The sequence below is a fragment of the Crinia signifera genome, chromosome 7 (assembly GCF_055691185.1).
Source record: "Crinia signifera chromosome 7, ASM5569118v1, whole genome shotgun sequence".
NCBI lineage: Eukaryota > Metazoa > Chordata > Amphibia > Anura > Myobatrachidae > Crinia > Crinia signifera.
In genome coordinates, this window is record NC_139223.1 from 139,606,439 (window position 1) to 139,632,004 (window position 25,566).

Below are 25,566 nucleotides of genomic sequence, written 5' to 3' on the forward strand. Positions count from 1 at the left end.
ATCGGAGGCACGCGGAGCATAAAAATTGCGATTTGATAAAAATTAAGTATTGCTACATTGAAATCTAAACAGTTTGTGGCATGGTCTGCAATTGCTTTTATAATAGGCTCTCTTATGCTAATGAAATCCAAAGGACAGCGTGTGCTCAGAGATATTACAGACCTGTGCTCCTGTACTCTTTAGTGCCCCAGGACCAGTGTAACCTTTGCAACTTCAGTTTGGTTTTTCCATGTTGTTGAATATGCATTTTATGTCTCATAAAGGGTTTTTCTTTTTTGAGTGTCTAGACAGACACAGTGTAAAAATACAACCCCCGGGAAATACAGTTGGCGAAACTGAAGATAAGAAGTATGTAGATCACAGGTATTGCTGTTCTTTTTGCTATAATTTAAATGGCACAAAAGTGTTCAAGAGGAACATTTTATTGCCTTTAACTAGCTGCCATAATAGCTTACATTGATTAATCTATTTTTACCACCAAATCTATCAACTTCTGCTTAGGGGGTTTGTGCATTTAAATCAAGCATGGAGGTTGCTGCTATTTCTCTGCAAAATAATCATAAAAAAGTAAGAAATAAGAAATACATGTTGTTCGTAATGAACAATATAATGTGCCTGTTGTTCAGTGTTTATTGTACCTTGCATCCACTGTGATCATCAGCCAATATTACCTGTTGAGCAGGGACGTAAGTTCATACTAGTAGCCTGCAGGCCCTCCACAATCAATATAAACTTAACATCACAGCAGCACCCAGACAGGTACTCTTTCCAAGGGCGTACAGATGTGGGCAGTGGCATAGCCAGAACGTTGTGGGCCCCTTAGCAACATTTAGAAAATGGGGCACCTCTCCAAATGCATTAAGAGCAACATCTCTTTTTACCCGTTGTTCATTTTATGCCCCAAAATAGTGTCCTTATCATAGGTGTGCGCTGCCCTTTTTTCATCACAGCCTACAGGGTGTGTCCATCATCGCCTTCTGGGTGTGTATATCAATGCAAACAAAATAGATGGTGACTTATTTATGTATATGCACTTCAGAATTAATTATTCCCCCCACTAGAAACAGGGACTTGTTCGGCAAAGGCGCTCTGCAACAATTTTCACTGTAATGCCCATTACACATAGTATCACACACTGTAATGCCCATTACATAATGCCACACACCATAATGCTCATAACACATAATGCCACACACAGTAATGCCCATTACACATTATGCCAGGGCTTGAATTTTTTTTGTAAAATAGGGACAACGGGGACACAGCCAAAAATTGACACGGTAATGCCTATTACATGTCACACCACACCCATTACATATTTTACTACATGTCATAATGGCCACTACTTGTTATGCCAGGGCTCAACAACTATTCTAAAAAATACGGACAGCAGGGATAAAAATTTACACCGTAATGCCTGTTACACATCAAACACCCATTACATAGTATACCACATGCCATAATGCCCATTACATGTTATGTCTCACACCGTAATGCCCATTAAACGTTATACCAAACACCGTAAGTGCCGCTTACCTACATGCTCATTGCAATGGGTTTCATGCTTGATGCCAGGGATTTCATGCTCGATGCCAGGGGTTTCATACTCATTGCCAGGGGTTGCATGCACTTAATCAGTCTGTGGCAGTAATGCTGTGCAATGTTCTGTGCAGGCAGTGGTGGCTGGCTGGGCAGGACGAGAGAGGTGGGCAAGGATGGCCCCGGCTGGCCTGCCACCTCCCTGCATCAATGCTGACCAGTCAGTCACACGCAGTCAGTCACATGCAGTGGTGTGCCCGCGGCTGACTCTCGTGCAGCTCTGCTGGAGCAGGAGGGCACATCACACACACTGTCCATCCTCCTCCCAGCGTGCGCCATGGCGGTGTGTGTCAGTCACAGTGAATCAAGTCGGGGTGTGGGGGGAGTGTCATCAATGGGAAATAGGCTGGTAGGGCCGTGGCCCGTGGGTGGGTAGAAGCTGCAGCTGCTGGTCAATAGGAGGTGCCTGTGCACCCCCGACATCCCCAGTGCATATGCCTAGAGTCCTGATTCATGTTCTGAAACATACTGTAGTAGTGCATCTGTCATTATTACACCCCATAGTAGTACCTTAGTTCACATCATGTCATTTTGTAGGGCTGCCAGAACACATTATGCTGGTACAGATTTTGCATCTGGGCAGCAGCAACACTTGGTATCATTAGCAGTTCCTTAGCCTAGAAAATCGCACTTGCTAATGCATTACCGTACAAATAAGGTCTTTTGTTTGAGAGCATTACAGTACTGTAGGTTAATTGGTGCTCCAGCTGCTGTGCCTTGGCATTACAGTATTGTTCAGCAGCATTAGTCATTGTTAACTAATCACCATAATGTCCAGCATCCAGAAGCTATAGTTGTTAAAAAATGAATATAGTATGTTTAGTTTTACAGTATTATATTTTGTAATTATTTTTTTAGTCCAATTTTGTGTCTTTCTTCTTTCTCTTTTTTTTAAGTTTCTTTCATCCTTTGTTTCTTTATTTGCAAATTCTCACTGGATCCCCTTTTTGATGACATGTGTGTGTGCAAGTGTGCAGCCTTGATTCAGTTCGCCAGGGGCGTCTTAAGAGAGGAGGAGGCCAGTTACATAGTTACATAGTAGGTAAGGCTGAAAAAAGACTTGCGTCCATCTAGTGCTCAGCCTTCTATGACCAAGCCCCCTCCTCTCTGCCAGACAGGGCAGTCTTTCCCATTGGGCACTTGCCCAGGGGCCCTAGGGGTCCAACTCAATGGGAAAGACGGCGGGGATCCGAGCGGTGGGGTCTGGGCGCAAACCCTTGTGGTTTCCTTTCTGGACGGTGTAGTTTCCTACACCGTTGGCTGCTCTTATTTATTTATTATTTATTAACAGCTTCTTATATAGCGCATACATATTCCGCAGCGCTTTACAGAGAGTATTTGAACATTCACATCAGTCCATGTCCCAGTGGAGCTTACAATCTATATTCCCTACCGCATGTACAAGCACACACAGACATTTTAGGGTTAATTTGTTGTGAGCCAATTAGCCTACTAGTATATATATTTTTTGGATTGTGGGAGGAAACTGGAGTACCCGGAGGAAACCCACGCAAGTACGGGGAGAATAGACAAACTCCACACAGTTAGAGCCATGGTGGGAATCGAACCCTTAACCTCAGTGCTGTGAGGAAGTAATGCTAACCATTACACAATCCATACTGCCCTTCCAGCAGCGTGAGCCGTGAGGGGGAGTGGCTGGCCAAGACTACAGCTTCCGAGGTGCGCTGTGGGGGGGACTCAACCGCTCATCACTGCTCACTCACCATAGCGATGAGCTGTCCGCTACCACAGGGCACATGGCCAGGGGGCTGGAGATGCTTTGCTGGACTGCTGGGGTAAGACAAGGTAGGTAGCAGCAGTAGCAGCAATCAGCATGTGCGCGGGAGGGGGGCTCCTGGCAAACTAATTCACTGGGGGGAGGGGCTCCTGGTAAACCAATTCACGGGGGGGGGGGGGGGCAGGGAATTAGTTTGCCCAGGGGCCCTCATTAATGTTAAGACAGCCCTGCTGCCAGGAGCAGCACCAGGAGCAGTAGGGTCTGAGCACTCAAGCATTCAGACCCTACTCCGCATGCGGAAACCTCTGCTGCATTGTGGAGTCGTCTGAGCACTAGAGTGCTCAGACTCCACTCTCGGCATTGCTCCTGCAGGTGCCACTGGACTGGTGGGTAAGTATTACAAAAATAGGAGCAGTGTGTGCAGTGTGGGCCCCCCCTGGAACTGAGGGGCCCTTGTGCATCATGGACACTGCACCCATTATAGATACGCCATTTGCACTAACTTTAGGCCTAATTCAGCATCAGTTATCATTTTGCGGATGTTTGCCAAGTTATGACTGCCGGCAGTTGCTCAGCTGCAGCACATGGCCAAGCCGCCCCACAGGCTGGGTCCCTGCCCTCAATACCAACTCAAAATTTAGCAATTTCATTGCTATTGTGCGACTGCTTTTATATAGCAAAGCGCTAGCACATTAAGGGTAGCCCACTGGCAGCTGAGTTCATTTTTGTATTGTATTTTGTATTGCTATGGATTGCATTTGCAAAACTGCTTCGAACAGCTTTGCAAATGCAATTCATATTGAATGATGGCTAAAGGGGATGATTCAGAGAATTCACAAATCAAGTGATTATTTTATGACTGCGCATGTGTTACATATGCATCGTTCATGTGCGTGAGGAAATAGCGAATGAAAATGTGCAATGAAGCCTGAGTTTGACTGACAGAAAGATGCCATTTTCTTGGTGTGTTTGAAAAAATACAGATGTGCCTAGGCGTTTTTGAGGCAGGTCTGTGATATCAGCCATCATCATCTCCAGCCTGTCTCACTCGTTGATTAGTGGTAGCCTCAGACCTACTCTTCGATGGTTTGGGAATTGCGTATGGTGTTGCGAATAAAAAGTGATTATCGACCTTTTCAAAATTCTCTCAAAATTTAGCAAGGGACCTCTTCTCTTTCTGTTTCAGTAGTGGCTTTCTCCTTGCAGTCCCCTGTAATTCTCACAAAAGCGATCCATGCAGAATTAGCCCCTTAGTCTGCTACTGTGTATGCTTTTGCAATTGAGCTTTTGATAAATCTGTTTGGGCATTTGTATTTGTTTATGGGAAGCAGCAGTACTTGCTAACATTAAAAATCCCATAGTCTAGAAAATCGCATATGCATACAAACATAAATGAGGCCCTTTGTTTGAGAGCATTACAGTAAGTGGTGCCCTAGCTACAGCTGCTGGGACTGGGCACTACACAGTGGTGTAACTACTGTAAGGCTGCCCCAGCAGCCACTTGAGGGAGCAAGCAGCAGTGGGGTCTGTGTGGGCACCGGCACCCGCTCGACGCACTGACATGCTGCTGCCTGCCGCTGCGCACTGACTGAGCACTGGATGCGAGTCAGCCACAGCGCGGGTGCTGCCATGGCAGAGATGACAAATCCCCCCACTGATTCAATTGACTGTACACAGAGCCAGCTATTGGCTACTGGGTACAGGATGGGCAGGCGGATGGGCGTGCTAGGATGGCAGTGTATGCTGGTCTCTCTTCCTCTACCCTGCTTCAGCTTCTCCGTTATGCGTGTGACATCATCACGTCACATACTGGGGAAACACACTGGAGAGGAGCCTGGGGGGGCACAAACTTTTTGGCAGGGGGGAGCTAAATTTATAGTTACGCCACTGGCACTACAGTATTGTTCAGCAGCCATACATGTATATTACATTACCATTAGTTATTGGTAACTAATCACCCATAATGTCCAGCATTCGGAAGCTGTATCTAGGGGGGGTATTTTGTTTCACTCGCAAAGTCAAAGTCACTCTTTAATGGATAAAATCCTGTGCACCGCAGGTGGGGCAGATGTAACGTGCAGAAAGAGTTAGATTTAGTTGGGATTTGTACTTCAAACTGATATCTATATTGCAGTATAAAAATAAAGCAGCTAGTATTTACCCTGCACAGAAACAAAATAACACTAAAATGTAACTCTTTCTGCACATGTTACATCAGCCCCACCTGCAGTGCACATGGTTTTGTCCATTAAAAAGTGAATTTACCTTTGTGTGTCAACCAGAATAACCCCCTAGAGTGTTACTTAAACTAATATTCTGAAAGATTCCTTTGGTATTTTGAGGGGTGATTCCTATTGTATTATTACATAAAATATGTATTTATATTAATAAAACATTGTATAGATCTGCTGGAAGGGACTTGTATATAATACCTATCTACCCTATTCTCTAGGGATTTGGTCAGATATCCAGCACTGAGGATCCCCACAGACAGAATACTGACAGCAGATTCCTGACAGTGAGAATCCCAACAGACAGTAAGTACTGGGGTTACGGCTGGGGTTGGACATTAAAGGGAGTATTAGGTCTAGGCTTTGGGGAGGGGAGGGAATGGTTAAGGTTAGGCTGTAGCATGGGACAGTGTTAGGATGCCTCAGGGGACAGTTAGGGGCTGGTCATCATGATAGCAGGCGGCCGGAATTTGCACTATAGTGCTTACTGCCCCATAGGGTAGATGGAATTTTTGTGCAAATTTGGTCTCAAGCACCCTGCGAATGATGCAAAACCATTGCTGTTGCTAGCATTTAAACACTGTGGCAATGGCACCTCCCACCCTTCACAATTAATCGACCCCTTAGTGTTAGGCTGCAGGAGGGAACAGTTAGGGTTGGGCAGTGGAAAAGGACAGTTGGGTTGTATGGGTGGGAGGGGCAGTTAGGGTTCATTTTTGTGAAGGGTAGGTTAGGCATATGTAGGGTTAGATACTTACCGGAATCCACCTGGAATTTGACAATTACCTCCCAACATGACCCTCTCCTCTGTTTTTGGACTTCCCTATTAATGTATGATTGCAGTCACCTCTGTGGAAACACCTTTCTTATCCATTTACCTGTTTAGAACAGGTGACGGCAATCATACATTAAGAGGGAAGTTTGCCCTCCTGGAGTGGGTCATGTTGGGAGGTATGCCATTGGGATGTCGCTTTTGTACCTAACTATATAGATAGAGCAAGAGCAGTTCCTCCCACTGTCAGTGATAAGGGACCTGAAACAGGGGGCAGAGAAGGCCCGGGCAGTGGGTGGAGCCAAGCTCAGGGCTGCAAAATCCCATTAAAAAAAAAACCTGTATAAGGGGCACCTAGAGCAGTGCTTCAGTGACCGGGATGCGCTTTCAGCATACTGTACATGAAAGCACGCCCCTGTCACTGAAGCGGCTGTGATTGAGCACCAGGCCTGGGGCACTGATCAGCTTTAGTGCTCCCTCTCATAGGTTCCTGATCGCCTGGGGGTGGGCTGTATCAGCGGATGCAAACGGGAGGGGGGTACTGTTAGGGGGGGGGGGTTGTCTATGTACAGTGCCTCAATCACTGATTATTACTGTGTGTGTACAGACACTGAAAGTGGTCTCAGTCCTTGCACAGTCAGCCACATGTATGGGAGGGAAATTGTAGCAAACAATAGAACTGTGCACGCTTCTGCATGACTCAGACCCTAGAGCCGGCCATACATCAGAACGACCTGTATAAGCCTTGGTCATGTACAGGTCATCAGTGTGGTCAAACGAGCGATTGTATGTTATTTAAAAGCACATATGATAATAATATCTGGGAAATGGGGGTGTTCTAAATTTTTTGGCAGATAACATGCCACACAGGGCCGCCAACAGGGGGGTGCCAGGGGTACAGCTGTCCCGGGCCCCATCCTCTAGAGGGGCACCGGTAGCTGCCCACAGTGGCACGGCACCACCCACCCCCTCCCCCTCCCCGCACCCGCATAAATCCCCCCACCCGGTGGCCAGGCGCACACAATACACATTGCAGCCTGCAGAGAGCTGAGCCTAGGATACAGAGGGACTCGGCACTCTGCAGGCTGCACTGTGCAGTGAGTGCTCGGAGTCCCAAGTCCCAGAGGGAGAAGATGCTGCGCCACCACCACCACTGGTAAGTAATAGTAATTGGGGGAGGCGGGGTACCGGCGCGTGAGGGGGGGGTGCCGTTGCCCGAGGGGGGGTGCCTCTGGGGGCCCGGGCTGAAGGTCAGTCCCGGGCCCCAACATTACTAGTGGCGGCCCTGGTGCCATATGTATCTGTGTAGAGGGTTACACACCAATGAAGCAATTAGCGCTGTCACAATTTAACCTTTTTTCTTGCCACCATACAGGATGAAATCTAATTTAAGTTTTTATTTGTCACTAAAAATGACCTAATTGACCAACCAGACACCTTCCATGGAGAGAACCTTACCGGCTGGTGATTGCTATGTTCAATTAATGACATTAATGACAATAAAATCCTTGAGAAAACTAACACCCCAGATATTTCGTAATTAATCCTAGCGGCAATGAAATAATTGTGTTATCCAGGATTAACATGATTGAGCGGCGAAGCATCATAGTCGAAAGTAGTTATTCCCTCCTGGCACACAGAATAATAAAAGTAATGTCTTTAGGTCAATTTTGCCAGAAAGTTGATGTTTCTCCCAAAAAAAATTCCACAGTTCAACTGCAAGCGTTTCGTTTCACAGACACTTTGTGCCGCTGTGTGCTAGACGAGGGCATTGAAATATCTTCCTTCGTACAACTGTACATATGTTCTGGGACTGCTTATCTCGCTGGTTCACAGTAATCATATTGCTGGAACATCTTATATCACTACTACATAAAACTAAAAAAGTTTCTCGGAGGGATCAGCGGTGGGAGGAAGAAATTGCTCCAACAAAGAAAATAGTTTTGATTTTGTTCCAGGTGGCGATGTTTTATCTGCATTTTATTATACTCATCACAGCAGCACAGCAAAGGATCTGTATATGTTTGTATCACCGCAGTCATCATCCAGCCTCTTTAAATATGCCCGAACCACCCGCAGCATCAATCTTTAAGATATGAATACCGTTTCTATTTCTTTATGTTCATAGGGGGCCTATTTATCAAAAAGGCCCGAAAAGACAGAATTTTTTGCCTATATAACAGAAGGGACTTACCACTTATCAGGGAACAATCAGGATCACAGGTGAGACCAGGTCACACACGCACAACGCAATGTAAGCCTGGTGTGGGACTCAAAAACTACATTTGTTAAAAAAAAAGTAATTAAAATAAATAAGCAAATATAATTGTAAAAGTTAGAGCAAATTATTTTGATTGGAAATGGTGTATTTTAGCAATATAGCATTCTATTTCTTTATAAGTCATCACTATCGCCACCTTGAGATGCGATAACTATAGGCCCGATTCAGACCTGCTCACTAGGCTGTGTCCCCCCCGAATGCATGCCCCTGCCGGTCGGATCCCCTTGCTATGCTGTGAGCAGATGTGAACACTTACACATCCACTCGCATGGGCCTGCAAAGAGGAAAAATGATAGTACTTGTGTAGTTTCACGGCGCCACCGCACGCACAGTCTGTGTTTGAAACTTGGCAGCTTGCCAGACTCTGTGTTTAACGGTGCGCGTGCCGCTCTAGCTGTTCTCAGCGCATCGCGAGCCTGCTTTACATATGTAATCTACGTTATCAGCGTAGCGCTGGGCAGCAGCAGCGCGCGCTGCCCAGCGCTGACAGGTCACTGTGGTACTTGTAGTTCCACAGTGAAATAGACAGTCCTGTACACCGCTGACAACAGGGGCATGTAAACTAGACACCCCGGCACACCAATTACGTACAGGGCTTCTAAACTAGACACCCGGCACACGCTAAAATTTAGACGCTAAAGCGCCTAAATCCAGACTCCCTGGAAACCGCTAAGAAGGGGGCATCTACATAGGGGTGCACTGTGCAAAACACTCTTAAACCTGGTCAACGTAACAGCTGTCGACCTTGTTAATTCCACTATCCACGCCATCCGACCGACCTTTTCATACCCCCACTATCCACATTAGCGTGGAGTTGATCTTATAAAGTGTGGTGAGCGCAGCGAGCCACCGAGCCCGAAGCGCGGCGAGCGCAGCGAGCCCCACGAGGGGACGCGTACACCTGTGAAGTAATCCGCGTCCCCTCACGCGCTCGCCATGCTTCGGGCTCGGTGGCTCGCTGCGCTCGCCACACTTTATAAGATCAACTCCACGCCGTCGTGGATAGTGGGGGTATGAAAAGGTCGGTCGGACGCGTACCACGTGCGCTCGCCATGCTTCGGGGTGGCGTGGATAGTGGAATTAACAAGGTCGACAGCTGTTATGTCGACTAGTGTCATTGTGAACAGGTTTAAGAGTGTTTTGCACAGTGCACCGATATGTACGCCTATACCCAACTAAATTCAGATGCTTTAGCGTCTAAATTTAGATGCCCCCTTCTTAGCGGTTTCCAGGGAGTCTGGATTTAGACGCTTTAGCGTCTAAATTTTAGTGTGTGCCGGGGTGCAGGGAGTCTGGATTTAGACGCTAAAGCGTCTAAATTTTAGCGTATGCCGGGGTGTCTAGTTTAGAAGCCCCGTAAGTTAGCGGTGTGCCGGGGTGTCCAGTTGACATGCCCCCGTTGTTAGCGGTGTGCAGGACTGTCTATTTCACTGTGGAACTACAAGTACCACAATGACCTGTCAGCGCTGATAACGTAGATAACATATGTAAAGCAGGCACGCGCTGTGCTGAGAACATCTAGAGTGGCACGCACACAGTAAAACACAGAGTCTGGCAAGCTGCCAAGTTTCAAACACAGACTGTGCGCGGTGGCGCCGTGAAACTACACAAGTACCAAAACCATTTGTTGTTTACTGACCATCAAATGATTTTTCCTCTGTTTGCCATCAAAAGTATGCCAGGACTTACTTTTTATTTGGATGATATTGGCCGAATTGAAGGCAAGCATTTTTATGGGTGCACCCACCATTTTTGTAGGCACGCCCATGAATCTCAGAGTGCCCACCCCAAAATGCCCTCTGCCTGTCAGTCAGGCAGCGAGTGCCCTGGTGAATGAAAAATTCACCAAAGATGGTCCCTGTGGGGGTTTGCACATTGCGCAGACCACCACCATGGAATTCGGACCTGTGCAATATGGCTACCACTGACAAAACTCGGCAATGGTTGCCTCTAGCAACAGCCATTATAATCTGAACGCAAGAGCCTATTTACGAAGCCTTGGATGGAGATGATCAGAATCAGCTTTATTGGCCGGGTATACTAGCGTATACTAGAAATTTGATATGGATTGCTGTGCAACAGCCAGTTAGGTACAGTTAAACAGTGACAGATATACAAACACATACAGGTATGCGGTAGAAGTACCCTGGGGGATATAGATGGGGGAACAAACACATACCTGCCGAGCTGCACAGCACCTAGGCAGCCATCAGCGGCGCCATTGATCATTGTAGCAGCCAGGTAGGTAATAATAAAAGCAGGGACAGCACTATTATCACACAGGGAACACATACCCGCCAAGCTGCACAGCGCCATAGCAGCCATCAGCTGCACCACTGGTCGCCGCAACAGGCAGGCAGGCAACAATACAGCAGGGACAGTACAGTCATCCCACAGGGAACCAGTGGCGTAACTATAGCTCCGCAGCCCCCGCGGTGGCGGGGGGGCGCAGAGAAATTGGGGGCGCCGCCGGGGGGGGGGCTGCGGGGCTATAGTTACCCACGGTCTGCATCTCGCCTGGCTCTCTGCCGGGACCTGCCTGTCCGTCACGGTCCCGGCCGGCTCCTGCTGCAATGAAAACTGACAATTAGAAAATGGCTGCCCCCATACTGCAGACAGTTTTCTGTCTGCAGTATGGGGGCAGCCATTTTCTAAGAGCCAGTTTTCATTGTAGCAGCAGGAGCCGGCCGGGCCCGTGGCGGTCAGGCAGGTCCCGGCAGAGAGCCGGGCGAGACGCAGAACGCAGGTGCAGGTACGGGTAAGAAGGGGAGGGGGCAGGTTAGGTGTGTGCGTGGGTGGGGGGGCGCTGAAAAAACGTGCAGTGGGAGGGGGTCGCAAAATAGTTAGTTACGCCCCTGCAGGGAACACATACCCGCCGAGCTGCACAGTGCCTAGGCAGCCATCAGCGGCGCCACTGGTCATTGCAGCAGGCGGGTGTGGCACCCCTAATAGGGTTTCAACTAGGGCACAACCAGTACAGTGCCCTGCCAGGGGACAGTGTTAAATTGGTTGCTGGGCTGACTCACCATGGGCATTAGAAGCAGGCCTTCTATCTTATGTCAGGGAGGCTCCCAATAATTGGATGGTCCTCCCAGCCCTCTAGGAAGGTTGGAAAGTCCCCTGCTTTCCCTGGAGGCATCCCTTTGAAACCCTTGACAGTGTGCAAGGAGGAGGGGGCAGCAAAATAGGGAAGTATACTCAAGGGTAAGTTTGAAGGTAACAAGGATCCTCATAGTCATCCTTGATTTTTAGGCAAACTCGTGGCATCCCCCCCCCAAGTCCTGGCACCCTAGGCAGCTGCCTAAAGCTGCCTAATGGAAGAGCTGGCCCTGTGTGCCGTACCTGAGCACACGGAAGACAACAGACTGTATCACTATCACGGTCCCGGTAGCAGATTGCCCTACAGTATCTGTCTTATGGATGATAGAATCCCCTACCACCACCATCTGTATTTTTGTCCCTGATTCCCTAGCCCTCACTGTGCCAGTCCCCTGGATGCTAGAGGTACTGGTCACATCCGACCCCACCAGTTTTAAAGTAACATTTGCAGTAGTTTCATCCAGTCTGGTGAATCTTCCTCCCCCTACTACCCCTTCTGACTGTGACCTAGCTAGATGGCTCACCCTCCTCGTCTATTGCTAATACCCCCAGATCCTCCAAAGTTTCCACCGTGAAGCGGAAGCTTTCTTCTAATTTGGCAATGTACCTCAGAGTTTCGACGGTCTGCATTTGATCAGAAATCTGGGCTTCCAAAGCAGTCATCTCTACGCACTTCACACAGATGTATTCTCCTGGGATCTTTTAATTTGTCTTGCCAAAAGGTATTTGGACGGGGAATGAGAGAGTTCAGTGCGGTACCAGATTGGAATTTAAAGGAAGAAAAAGGGTCAGTCTCAAGCATATGAATCCTTTCAATAAGATTGAGCATCTACTACACATTTTCCCTTCACTGCACATACAGCACCAGGGAGATGCACAGAGGATTCCTATGCTCATTTCTCTTTTGCCATTACGTATAGTTTAATTGTGTTTAAGTGTTTTGGTAATTGGGATGTCCCAGATCACTATATTTCAACACCATACTGAGATACCGTATCAAATCATTGTTAAACAACCCTTGACCCATGAGCAGGGCAGCCGAGAGGAATGCTGGGCCCGGTAAAATTGTGGGGCGTGGCCTAAGTATGGGAGGTGTGGCCACCTCCCACACTTAGGCCACACCCCCAAAATATTTAGAGGAGGGTGAAAGAAAACTAAAAAATCTAAACTCAGCAGCAGCAGCACACACCTACAGCATGTGCTGTGCTGACAGTAGGCTCAGCATGAACTCACATGCTGTTAGTGAGATGCTCATGCTGAGACTGCTATCAGCACAGCACATGCTGTAGAAGTATGTGCTGCTGTTGCTACCTGGGAGGGATGGAGGGGTCAGACCAGGGACCCTGCGGGGCCTCTCCAGCAAGCCTGGGCCCGGGTAATTAGTACCCTCTCCCACCCCCCCCCCCCCCCCCACCCACCCCCCTCTGCTGCCCTGCCCATGAGGATATATGATGGTAATTTTTTCCAGTATGGAATAAGAGTAAATACTCAAGCTAGACACCATCAGGCTTTCAAAGCAATTATCTGCTCCATCAGAATCCAATTAAATAAAGTGCTATCACTGTAGCTGCAATAGTGCTAGTTACTTAGAATGAGGGAGGGACTGGGAGTTCTACCAATGGGTCCAATGTAGTACATCACTAGCTTCTCCACTAGCTTTAAGTCAACTGGCTTTAAGCTAGTGGAGAAGCTAGTGATTGTACTACATTTTGGTGATTGTTTCCTGATATAAAGAGGAATCACATCAGTCCTTAAACCACACCATTGATCCTGGTGAATTGTGGATTTGGTCCATATAGTCCTGGAATCTTAAGGACCACATTTATTCTGAAGACCTTGTTAAACAGGTCATAATCGGGATTTTTTTGATGATCACCATATAGTGATGAAGTCGTTTTGACGAAACGCATTTTGTTGGTTTTAATAAAGAATTTCTTATCTGAACAGAGTCTACGTTTTATTCTGGAAAACAACAGAAGACTACTTTATGAAGTGTGATGGGTGTATCATGTAGTTATAATCATATTGTTGGCTAGGTGGTATCAAGTCTAGCGCACTCCGATAAAAAAAAAAATATATATATACAGTATATATATATATATATATATATATATATATATATATATTAGAAAGCATATATTGCACATGGAAGCAGGCCATATTTAAATGAAGACCTGCAGAAAATAAATGTATTGTTCATGTCACCAAAAATCATTTTAGAACAATGATTTGCAACAGCGGTCTGCAAATAGAAAGCAATTCCCTGAATGCTGTGACATTTACCCAGATAGCTGAGCTTTCACCGAGTAAATTGTTCACTAGTTATACAACGCACCATAAAGGCATCGTGGCCTCCCAAAGGAGTATCCCTATTGTTTGCATTAAGAGCTGGATCTCATGTACATTCAGCCATACAAAAATCAATGTCACACTTTCTGTTTTCTCTCTGATAAATAAATACTAGCCCGAGGAGCGACTGAAGACGGTAAAGGCCTATTGCCTTTAACCTCTCTTTTTTCCATATCAGCACTAAAGATGAGCTGGTTCAGTTCCTAGAGAATCAAACACCTCACTGATCCGATGTGGCATCCATACAGTTCCATCCTTCACGCCTTTTTTTGCCGATCCATAGCGATGTTGAACATCATCTTCCCGCTGTCAGAGTCTTGCGAGATTCAGACTCTATGTAAAGCTGCCCATAGACGGTCCGTTCCCGGACCGTCCGTTCTGTACTATGAGATGCGCGCTCCCGCGCATCTCATCATACGGTACAAAAAGTATGTGCTGCACATACTTTTTGTACTAGCTGTTCATCGCATAGCATTGCATTGCATGCACACTGCATGCAGAAGGCATGCAATGCGATGTGTACTATATAAGTCCCAAACGGATCTGTTAAACGGACCGTGTATGGGCAGCTTAAGTCCCAGTGATTGGCGCCATCTTCCTTCCTGCAGTTGAATTCAGACAGTGCTGTCTTATGAGAGGGGCCTGCTATGGGTGTTGCTACTATTGGGGCTGCTACTATGGGGAAAAACTACTAAGGGAACATAACTAAGAGCATAGTATTATGGGGCACTACACAACTAAGGGGGGATGCAGTTGGGGGACTTCTGTGGGATACCACTGAAAGGGGATAAATCAAATAAAAAAAATGTAAAAAAAAAAATATTTATTTTTTTACTGCAGGGCTGCCCTGTATGCCATATCAGTATTATTTTTACTGCAAGGGTGCTGTTAAGTTTGTCATATCAGTCCAGGGGTGCCGTATAAATCCATGGGTGCTGCCATGTGTGCCATATCAGTCAATGGGTGCCGCCATGTGCACCGTATCAGTCCAGTAAAAAAAAAAAGGTTTTATTTTCTTTTACTGCAAGGTCACTGTTAAGTGTGACATATCAGTCCAGCGGTGCCACAATGTATGCCGTATAATTCCAGTGGTGCTGAAATGTGTGCCATAAAATTCCAGGGGTACCGCCATGTGTGCCATATCAGTCCAGGGGTGTCATCATGTGTGCCGTATAAGTTCCACAGTTTGACTGCTCTGACCGTAAAGAATTTTTTTCTTTTGAGGGAACAAAATCTTCTTTCTTCTAATCTAAATTTGTGCCCTCGTGTCCTAGATTCCTTTCTTGCAGTAAAAAGGGTGCTTGAGAGTTCCTTATAATGTCCCCTGATATATTTGTACATGTTGAGCATGTCACCCCTTAAATGTCTCTTCTCTAGTGTAAATTGTCCCAGCTTGCTTAACCCCTTCCCGACATTTGACGTACATTTACGTCATGGTCGGGATGTACTTCCCGACACATGGCATAAATGTACGTCATGCCATTAAACTGTCACCGCGTCTATAGACGCGGTGACAGAGGGACGATGTCTGCTGTCCCTGACAGCAGACATCTTCCCTCATTGCCCAGGGGGGGCAGCGATGCCCCCCACCCATCGGCAATCGCTGTGATTGGCTGTTCAATGTGAACAGCCAATTACAGCGTTTTCTGTGTACCGGCGAATAACGTCGCTCGGTGACACAGGGATCGGTGGTGATTGGTGCTGTTAAGTACAGCACCAATCACCACCGAGTGTAAAGGTGTCACTGGTGGTCACCCCACCTCACCCCACCTGCCCCCAAAGGCTGTGATTGGTCCGTCGGACCGACGGACCAATCACAGCCATTACACCACACAGAAAATAACGGAGACAGCCCTGCAGCCGCCATTTCGGTCAGGAAAAGCGTGCAGAGCGGTCTCCGTGCCCATCTGTGCCCTTATACTGACCTGATCAGCGTTGGTGGCATCCGTGCTGCCAGCTGCTGGTGCTTCCTGGTTGCTGTGGTTGCTTTTGCTTCCTGGCTGCTTGTGCTGCTGCTGCTGCAGCGTCATTGTGTCAGAGATATATATTGTGTGATATAATTTTGTATCTGCTGCCCCCTGCTGCCCCCCTTTTGTGCTGATCAGTATAAACTAACTGATCAGCAACTATTTGGGGTGCAGGTTTTTTTTTTTATATATACCCTGTCAGGTTGCACCCAAATTTGTGTGCCTGCTGCCCCTCACTGCTAATCAGTGTTGCATCACTGATCAGCAGTTTTTTTTTTTTTGAGGGTGCTGTGGGGTTTTTTTAAAAAAAAAATTTTACACCCACGGTGCTTTTGTGGGTGTCCTGTGCCCGCTGAGCGCTGATCAGTGACGGACGTTACTGACCAACATCTGTGCTCAATTTTTGGCGCAGGAGCTTTTTTTTTTTTAACTTACACATGTTAAAGCACTACATACACACTACATACCCCCCGTGTTGAAATAAAGTTTGTACCCCCCCTACACTATACACGTGTTGAAACATTACACTTAAAAATAATAAAAATGTCCCAATCATCGCAAAGACTGTTTTCAGCGGAGGAGGCATATGCCCTTATTGCCTCTGACACTGACACAGCCAGTGAAGTAAGCGATGAATTTGCATTTGTCTTAAGCTCCTCTTCCTCCTCTAGTGATGAGGGACCCCCTCAAAGACGCCCCCATAGAGCAGCTGAGACTCCCCCCCCAATAATTGATCTCGTATGGACCCCACCACCAGACAATTTTGAGCCCCAGGTTCCTGAGTTTTTGGCCAACCCAGGAATCCAATTTGATACTACAGGCCTCAAAGAAATTGACTTTTTCAAAGTCTTTTTCTCTGATGATTTTATAAATTTAATGGTGGACCAAAGTAATTTATATGCCCAGCAGTTTATTGCCCAAAACCCCACGTCATCATTTGCTAGGTGGACCCCTGTAGATACAGTAGAAATGATGACGTTTTGGGGTCTGGTGTTACATATGCATGTACTATGGCATAGTTAAAAAGCCAGAAATTAGGCAATATTGGAGTACAGATGTTCTGTACAGCACCCCACTTCATCGTATGGCCATGACCCGGACTCGTTTTGAGACGATCCTTAAATTTTTGCAATACAACGATAATGCACAGTGCCCACCCAGAGATGATCCCACCTTTGACCGGCTATTCAAAGTCAGGCCGGTCATTGATCATTTCAGCGCCAAATTTGCTGAGATGTACATCCCACAAAAAATCATTTGTGTAGACGAGTCACTTATACATTTTAAAGGAAGGGTTAAATTCTGCCAGTACCTTCCCAATAAGAGGGCAAGGTATGGCATAAAAATGTATAAGCTGTGCGAAAGTACCTCAGGGTACACCCACAGGTTTAGGGTATATGAAGGGAAGGACACAAGAATTGAACCGCCAGAATGCACCCCCTCCCTCGTAGGTGTTAGTGGAAAGATTGTCTGGGATTTAGTGCACCCCTTCCTGGATAAGGGTTATCACCTCTATGTGGATAACTTTTACACCAGCATCCCCCTGTTTAAGGCCCTTGGATCAAGAGGTACAGCAGCTTGCGGTACTGTGCGCAAGAACCAAAGAGGCCTCCCAAAAACGCACGTTGCCCACTTACTGAGAAAGGGTGAAAGCAGGGCAATATGCACCGAAAATATGTTGTTGGTCAAATATAAGGACAAGAGGGATGTCCTTATACTGACAACAATTCACGGAGACAGTACCACCTCCGTCCCTGTACGAGGTACCAGTACCCACACCTCAAAACCTATTTGTATCCTAGATTACAATAAGTACATGGGCGGAGTGGATCTTTCAGATCAGGTACTGAAGCCGTACAGTGCCCTGCGGAAAACAAAAATATGGTATAAGAAGCTGGCCGTGTATATCATCCAGATGGCACTGTATAACGCTTACGTACTATTCCGTTCTACCAGCCAGACGGGGACATTTATGCACTTTCAAGAGGAAGTGTTAAGCGCCGCACCTGGCGTCGCTGCCGTCCTGGTCCCTCAGCAGCATCTGCGCTGCTAGAACGGCGGCCATTCCCCAACACACGTCGTCTGGAGGTTACAGGGGATGTTGCTAGGCAACATCTCAAACTTCCGCTCCTGCACGGGGAAGACTGTGCAGAGCGGACAGGAAGTGATGTCACCACAGGGGGCGGCTATTTCAAATATAAGCCGGCGTCTTTTTCTGTCTGACGCCGGTTATAGCGTTCTGTTAGCCATCGCTTTAGTTCGTGTTCCTGGTCCTGGTCCTGGTTGGAAGTGCCCTTGCTGTTACTACCTGCCGTGCCGTTCCTGTCTTGTCCCGCTGTGTCTGGATTTCCGTAGCGGTGCCCAGCTGTCACTCAGCGGTTGCAGAAGTCTGCCGAGGCTTGTCTGGTTTTCTTATCATCTCACCAGATAAGTCAGGGTTTACCCTGTGCCTTTTCTCCCGTTGTTTGGTATCATTTCATACTGGGTTTATCAGGCAGCATTTTGCCATTTCTTTATATAACATCTTACTAGCATTGTTGCCATTTCGAGGCTCTGATTGGGCAGTACTGCTTCCAGGGGGTTTCTGGGAGTTCCCCGGTTATAGGGTCCAGTTAGACTTCCCCTTGCTCTCTCCTGGCCTTGGTGGATGTGTTGTACTTTCCTAAGACCTGCCTGTAGCGGAGTGGGGAGGACCTAATCCGCCCTTCAGCCGAGACGGGCCCAGGTGAAGCCTAGCACCGCACATATCCGTCAAACCCAGCCAGAAGCAACGGAGTTAGGGTGCCGGGGATACTCCCAGAATCCTTACATTATAACCGGCCAAAAGAAAGACTAAGATTCCCCAGCGGTGCTGGAGGATCTTCCTGTACTCGCTTGTTGTGCTCAGGTATCTTTTGTCTTTTCTACCATCATGGATCCCTCCGCAGGGGGTCCAGCTCAAGTACTCTCTGATCAGGTCCGTCTCCTCACGCAGCAGATGGTGGATTTATCTCTACGAGTGGAGACACAGGAGGAGGTTAGGAGAGTAGTTCCTGCTAGCCTTCAATTTGTCAAAGAACCTAAGATGAATCTACCCGATCGTTTCTCTGGTGACAGGAGATTGTTCTTCAATTTTAGGGAGAGCTGCAAATTATATTTCCGTCTTCGTCCTGCCTCCTCAGGCTCTGAAGCCCAGAAAGTCGGCTTGATAGTCTCTCTACTTCAGGGGGATCCACAAACATGGGCCTTTGGGTTAGGGGCAGATAGTTCTGAGCTCAGTACTGTGGATGCATTTTTTACAGCTATGGGGGTGCTGTATGATGATCCCGATAAGGCAGCCTCTGCAGAGTCTCATATTCGGGCTTTGAGGCAGGGTCGCCGTACTGCAGAGGCCTATTGCTCTGAATTCCGTCGTTACGCTGGGGATACCACTTGGAATGATCCTGCACTGCGGAGCCAATTCCGTCTTGGCCTTGCAGATCAGATCAAGGATTTCCTGGTACAATATCCGGCGGCAGCTTCTCTCGATGAATTGATGCAGTTAGTGGTTCGCATTGACAGGCGCATCAGAGAGAGACGCTCTGAACGAGAGTTGCCTTCCTATCCTCCGGCTGAGACTGGAGGAGAGATGGTGGGTGGGTCTGAAGAACCAATGCAAATTGGTGCGTCCCGCTTATCTAACCAGGAGAAGGCACGTCGTCATTCCCTAGGCTTATGTTTATATTGCGGGGGTAAGGGGCACCTTGTGGGCACATGTCCAGAGCGTCCGGGAAACGCCAGGGCCTAGGGGTTAGGGGAGGAATCCTCTTAGGCCAGTCCCGTTTATCTCCCAATAATTCCCTTCTGTTGTTGGTGTTTCTAGGTCTGGGGGCTCAACGATGGGAGTCACAGGCCTTTGTGGACAGCGGAGCAGCTGGGAACTTAATTGATGCTCGTTTGGTTAAGGATCTTGCCATTCCATTAGTTCCCCTTCCTTCTGAATTGTCTGTTTTTGGCTTGGATGGCAGTCTCCTTCCCAAGGGTCTAATTTCACATCGCACTGTGCCCTTAGACTTAAGCATAGGTTCTACCCATTCTGAAAGCATTGAATTTCTCGTTATTCATAGTCCCTTAGCACCTGTGGTACTGGGGTTACCTTGGTTAAGGGTACATAACCCTCTTTTCGATTGGCGGACGGGGGAACTGTTACGGTGGGGTGAGTCATGCGCTGATTCATGTCTGCACCTTCCTGTCAGAGTCTCAAGTTTCGCCAATCCTCTACTTCCTGCTCCTTATGTCTCTTTTTCTGATGTCTTTTCCAAGAAAGAGGCAGACACATTACCTCCCCATCGGCCTTATGACTGTGCCATCAACCTCCTTCCTCAGGCCAAATTACCCAAGGGTCGTTTGTATGCATTGTTCTTACCCGAAGCTAAGGCGATGGAGGAGTATATTGCTGACAACTTAAAAAAAGGCTTTATTAGGCCCTCAAAATCTCCGGTGGGGGCGGGGTTTTTCTTTGTTGGTAAAAAAGATGGTACATTACGTCCTTGTATTGATTATAGACAGTTAAACCTAATTTCTGTTAAGAATTCGTACCCGTTGCCTCTGATCTCTGTTTTATTTGACCAATTGCGCTCTGCTACTGTGTTTTCAAAAATTGACCTCCGAGGCGCGTATAATTTGATTAGGATAAAAGCAGGAGACGAGTGGAAGACCGCTTTTAACACTCATACTGGCCATTATGAGTACCTCGTGATGCCCTTTGGATTGGCTAATGCTCCGGCGGTCTTTCAAGACTTCATTAATGATGTCCTTCGGGACTTTTTGGGGGTTTTTGTGGTCGTTTACCTGGACGATATCTTGATTTTTTCCTCATCTTTGGAGCAACATAGAATGCATGTTAAAAAAGTTTTACAGAGACTCAGAGAAAACTGTCTTTATGCTAAACTCGAAAAGTGTGAGTTTGAGGTCCATAGTATTTCCTTCCTCGGGTATATTATTTCCCCGGAGGGCTTCTGTATGGATCCTGCCAAGGTTCAGGCTATCACAGATTGGGTGCAACCCACTACCCTGAAGGCAGTCCAGAGGTTTCTGGGGTTTGCGAACTATTATCGCAAGTTTATTCCGGCATTCTCAGATATTGTCGCACCCATCGTTGCACTCACTAAGAAGGGTGCAGACCCCGCTCTCTGGTCTACAGAGGTCCATAACTCTTTTCGTCATCTCAAGGAAGCGTTTATTTCTGCACGTATCTTACGTCATCCCGATCCTGACCGTCCCTTTATTTTAGAGGTAGATGCCTCTGAGATCGGCATTGGGGCTGTCCTTTCGCAGGTAGATCCCAAGGATGGTCTATTACATCCCTGCTCCTTCCATTCTCGCAAATTTTCTCCCGCAGAATGTAACTACGATGTGGGGAATAGAGAATTACTGGCCATAAAATGCGCTCTGGAGGAATGGAGGCATTGGCTGGAGGGGGCCAAATATCAGGTGACCATTTTTACGGATCATAAAAACCTCTCATATCTTCAGGATGCCAAGCGACTTAATGCCCGTCAGGCAAGGTGGGCGTTATTCTTTGCTCGTTTCAATTTTCGTATCACCTTTAGGCCGGGTTCCCGAAATGTCAAGGCAGATGCCTTGTCCAGGAGTTTTTTAGGTCTTCAGGACAAGGAGTCAGTACTTGAGACCATTATTCCATCTTCTTGGGTTCATGTCGGTTTGGCACAGACACTTTTAGATAAAGTCTTACGGGCACAAGCGGAAGCACCCGACCTCACCCCGCCAGGGAGACTGTTCCCTCTAGACTCCGGGGGGCAGTTCTTGCTGAGTTTCATACGGCCAAGACGGCAGGTCATCCAGGTTGTGCCAAAACATTGGATTTAATTTCCCGTTCAGTATGGTGGCCATCTATGAGGGGGGATGTGGAGTCTTTCGTCAAGTCCTGCGAGGTCTGTGCCAGGAATAAATCCCTCCGCACCCCTCCCGCGGGTCAACTTCTTCCCTTGTCCTGTCCGGAGAGACCATGGACCCATATCTCGATGGATTTTATTGTGGAATTGCCCGCTTCCTCTGGTTATGATACCATATGGGTAATTGTGGACCGCTTCAGCAAAATGGCGCATTTTGTCCCCCTGGTTGGTCTTCCCTCCGCTCAAAGATTGGCTTCTTTATTTCTGTTGCATGTTTTTCGTCTCCATGGGCTCCCCACAGATATTGTCTTGGATAGGGGGGTACAATTTGTTGCCAGATTTTGGAGATCCCTTTGTGCTGCTTTAGGCATCAACCTCAGTCCATCTTCTGGGTATCATCCTCAGTCGAATGGACAGACTGAGAGAGTCAACCAAAACCTCGAACAATTTTTGAGATGTTATGCTTCCAAGTGTCAGAACAAATGGTCAGAGCATCTGCCCTTCGCAGAGTTTGCATACAATAATGCATGGCACTCTGCTTCTAAGATTTCTCCGTTTTTCTGTGTCTCTGGGCAACACCCCAGAGCCAACTCTTTTGATTCCGGATCTCCCGGAGGTGGTTCTTGGTTGTCACAAAAGAGGATCATCTGGGACAAGGTTCATAAGGCTCTCCTCACGGCTTCTGCATCTGCCAAGCGATTTGCCGATCGTAACAGGAGGCCCTGCTCTTTCAGAGTAGGAGACTGGGTTTTTCTTTCAACCCGGAACATTAAGATTCGCCAAGCCTCTCAGAAACTGGGTCCTCGATTTATCGGTCCTTTTAAAATCATCAGTCAAATCAACCCAGTAGCTTTTAAGCTCCAACTGCCGCGGGCCATGAGAATCCATAATACGTTTCATTGTTCTCTTTTCAAGCAGGCTGCTCAGCCCAGGCGCAAAGGACCCGCGCCCATCCTTGTTCAAGGTCGCAAGGAGTTTGTTGTTGAAAGGATCCTTGATTCTAAGGTGTCTCGTAATCAGCTCAAGTTTCTTGTGCACTGGAAAGGATATGGCCCGGAGGAGAGATCCTGGATTCCGGACAACGAGCTCCACGCTCCTGTTCTCAAGAAAATTTTTTTTGAAGAATTTCCCCATAAACCCAGGGTTGGGGGTCCCTTGACCCCTCCTCAAGGGGGGGGTACTGTTAAGCGCCGCACCTGGCGTCGCTGCCGTCCTGGTCCCTCAGCAGCATCTGCGCTGCTAGAACGGCGGCCATTCCCCAACACACGTCGTCTGGAGGTTACAGGGGATGTTGCTAGGCAACATCTCAAACTTCCGCTCCTGCACGGGGAAGACTGTGCAGAGCGGACAGGAAGTGATGTCACCACAGGGGGCGGCTATTTCAAATATAAGCCGGCGTCTTTTTCTGTCTGACGCCGGTTATAGCGTTCTGTTAGCCATCGCTTTAGTTCGTGTTCCTGGTCCTGGTCCTGGTTGGAAGTGCCCTTGCTGTTACTACCTGCCGTGCCGTTCCTGTCTTGTCCCGCTGTGTCTGGATTTCCGTAGCGGTGCCCAGCTGTCACTCAGCGGTTGCAGAAGTCTGCCGAGGCTTGTCTGGTTTTCTTATCATCTCACCAGATAAGTCAGGGTTTACCCTGTGCCTTTTCTCCCGTTGTTTGGTATCATTTCATACTGGGTTTATCAGGCAGCATTTTGCCATTTCTTTATATAACATCTTACTAGCATTGTTGCCATTTCGAGGCTCTGATTGGGCAGTACTGCTTCCAGGGGGTTTCTGGGAGTTCCCCGGTTATAGGGTCCAGTTAGACTTCCCCTTGCTCTCTCCTGGCCTTGGTGGATGTGTTGTACTTTCCTAAGACCTGCCTGTAGCGGAGTGGGGAGGACCTAATCCGCCCTTCAGCCGAGACGGGCCCAGGTGAAGCCTAGCACCGCACATATCCGTCAAACCCAGCCAGAAGCAACGGAGTTAGGGTGCCGGGGATACTCCCAGAATCCTTACAGGAAGTCATAAAGGGCCTAATATTTGGGAACCAGCAGGCAGAGGGCCCCAGTACTTCTAGTACTGGCCCCAGTACTTCTAGTACTGGCCCCCGTATTGTATCAGGGCAGCATTTTCCTAACGAAATCCCCTCCACTGGAAAAAAGGGCAGGACACAAAAAAGGTGCAAAGTTTGCTAGAAAAAGGGAATACGAAAGCAAACTATTTTCCACTATGAAACTTGCCCCGACAAACCCGGCCTATGTATGAAGAAGTGCTTTAAAATATACCACACATCTATGGATTATTAGGTTCATCATTTCACCGTGCTTCGGGGGTCTTGCTAATGCGACATAGCACCCACCATTCATTCCACCAGAATCTGTGCTGCAAAATCCAAATATCACTCCTTCCCTTCTGAGTCCTGCCATGCACCCAAATGGTATTTTTTGGTCACATATGAGGCATTGCCGTACTCGGGAGAAATTGGGGCACAGATTTTGGGGTGCTTTGTCTCCTTCATTCCTTGTGAAAATGAAAAAATTTGAGCCAGAACTGCATTTTTGTGTAAAAAATGTAATTTTTCATTTTCACAGCCCAGTTGTACCACAATTGGTGAAACCCCTGGGGGTTTGAAATGTACACTATACCCCTAGATGAATTCCCTGAGGGGTGTAGTTTGCAAAATGGGGTCACTTGTGGGGGGTTCCACTGTATTGGTGCTTCGGGGGTCTTGCTAATGCGACATAGCACCCACCATTCATTCCACCAGAATGTGTGCTGCAAAATCCAAATATCACTCCTTCCCTTCTGAGTCCTGCCATGCACCCAAATGGTATTTTTTGGTCACATATGAGGCATTGCCGTACTCGGGAGAAATTGCGGCACAGATTTTGGGGTGCTTTGTCTCCTTCATTCCTTGTGAAAATGAAAAATTTTGAGCCAGAACTGCATTTTTGTGTAAAAAAATGTAATTTTTCATTTTCACAGCCCAGTTGTACCAAAATTGGTGAAACCCCTGGGGGTTTGAAATGTACACTATACCCCTAGATGAATTCCCTGAGGGGTGTAGTTTGCAAAATGGGGTCACTTGTGGGGGGGGGGGTTCCTAACTTTTAGCATCTTATGGTGCCAAGAAACCTACATGGTGCCTAAAAAATAATCTCATAAAAAGGAGGCTCCAAAATCAAGTAGGTGCTCCTTCTATTATGAAGCCTGTGGTTTGGTCAATGTGCACACTAGGGCCACATATAGGATATTTATGAAAACAAAAGAATTGGGGGAATCAATTTTTAGTCACATTTCTCTAGTAAAATCTACTGTGTTCCTTAGAAAAATGTATTAAAATTGAAAATCTGCAAAAAAAATGAAATTTTGAAATTTCACCTACACTTTGTTTTAATTCCTGTGAAACACCTAAAGGGTTAACAAACTTCCAAAATGCTGTTTTGAATACTGTGAGGGGTGCAGTTTTTGAAATGGCATCATTTATGGGGGTGTCTCACATACAAGTCCCTCAAAGTCACATCAGAACTGAACTGGTCCCTAAAAAAATCAGTGTTTGAAATTTTCTTGAAAATTTGAGAATTTGCTATTCATATTTTAAGCCTCCTAGTGTCCAAAAAAATTAAAAGGAGGTTGAAATAATGATGGAAACATAAAGTATACATATGGTCTAT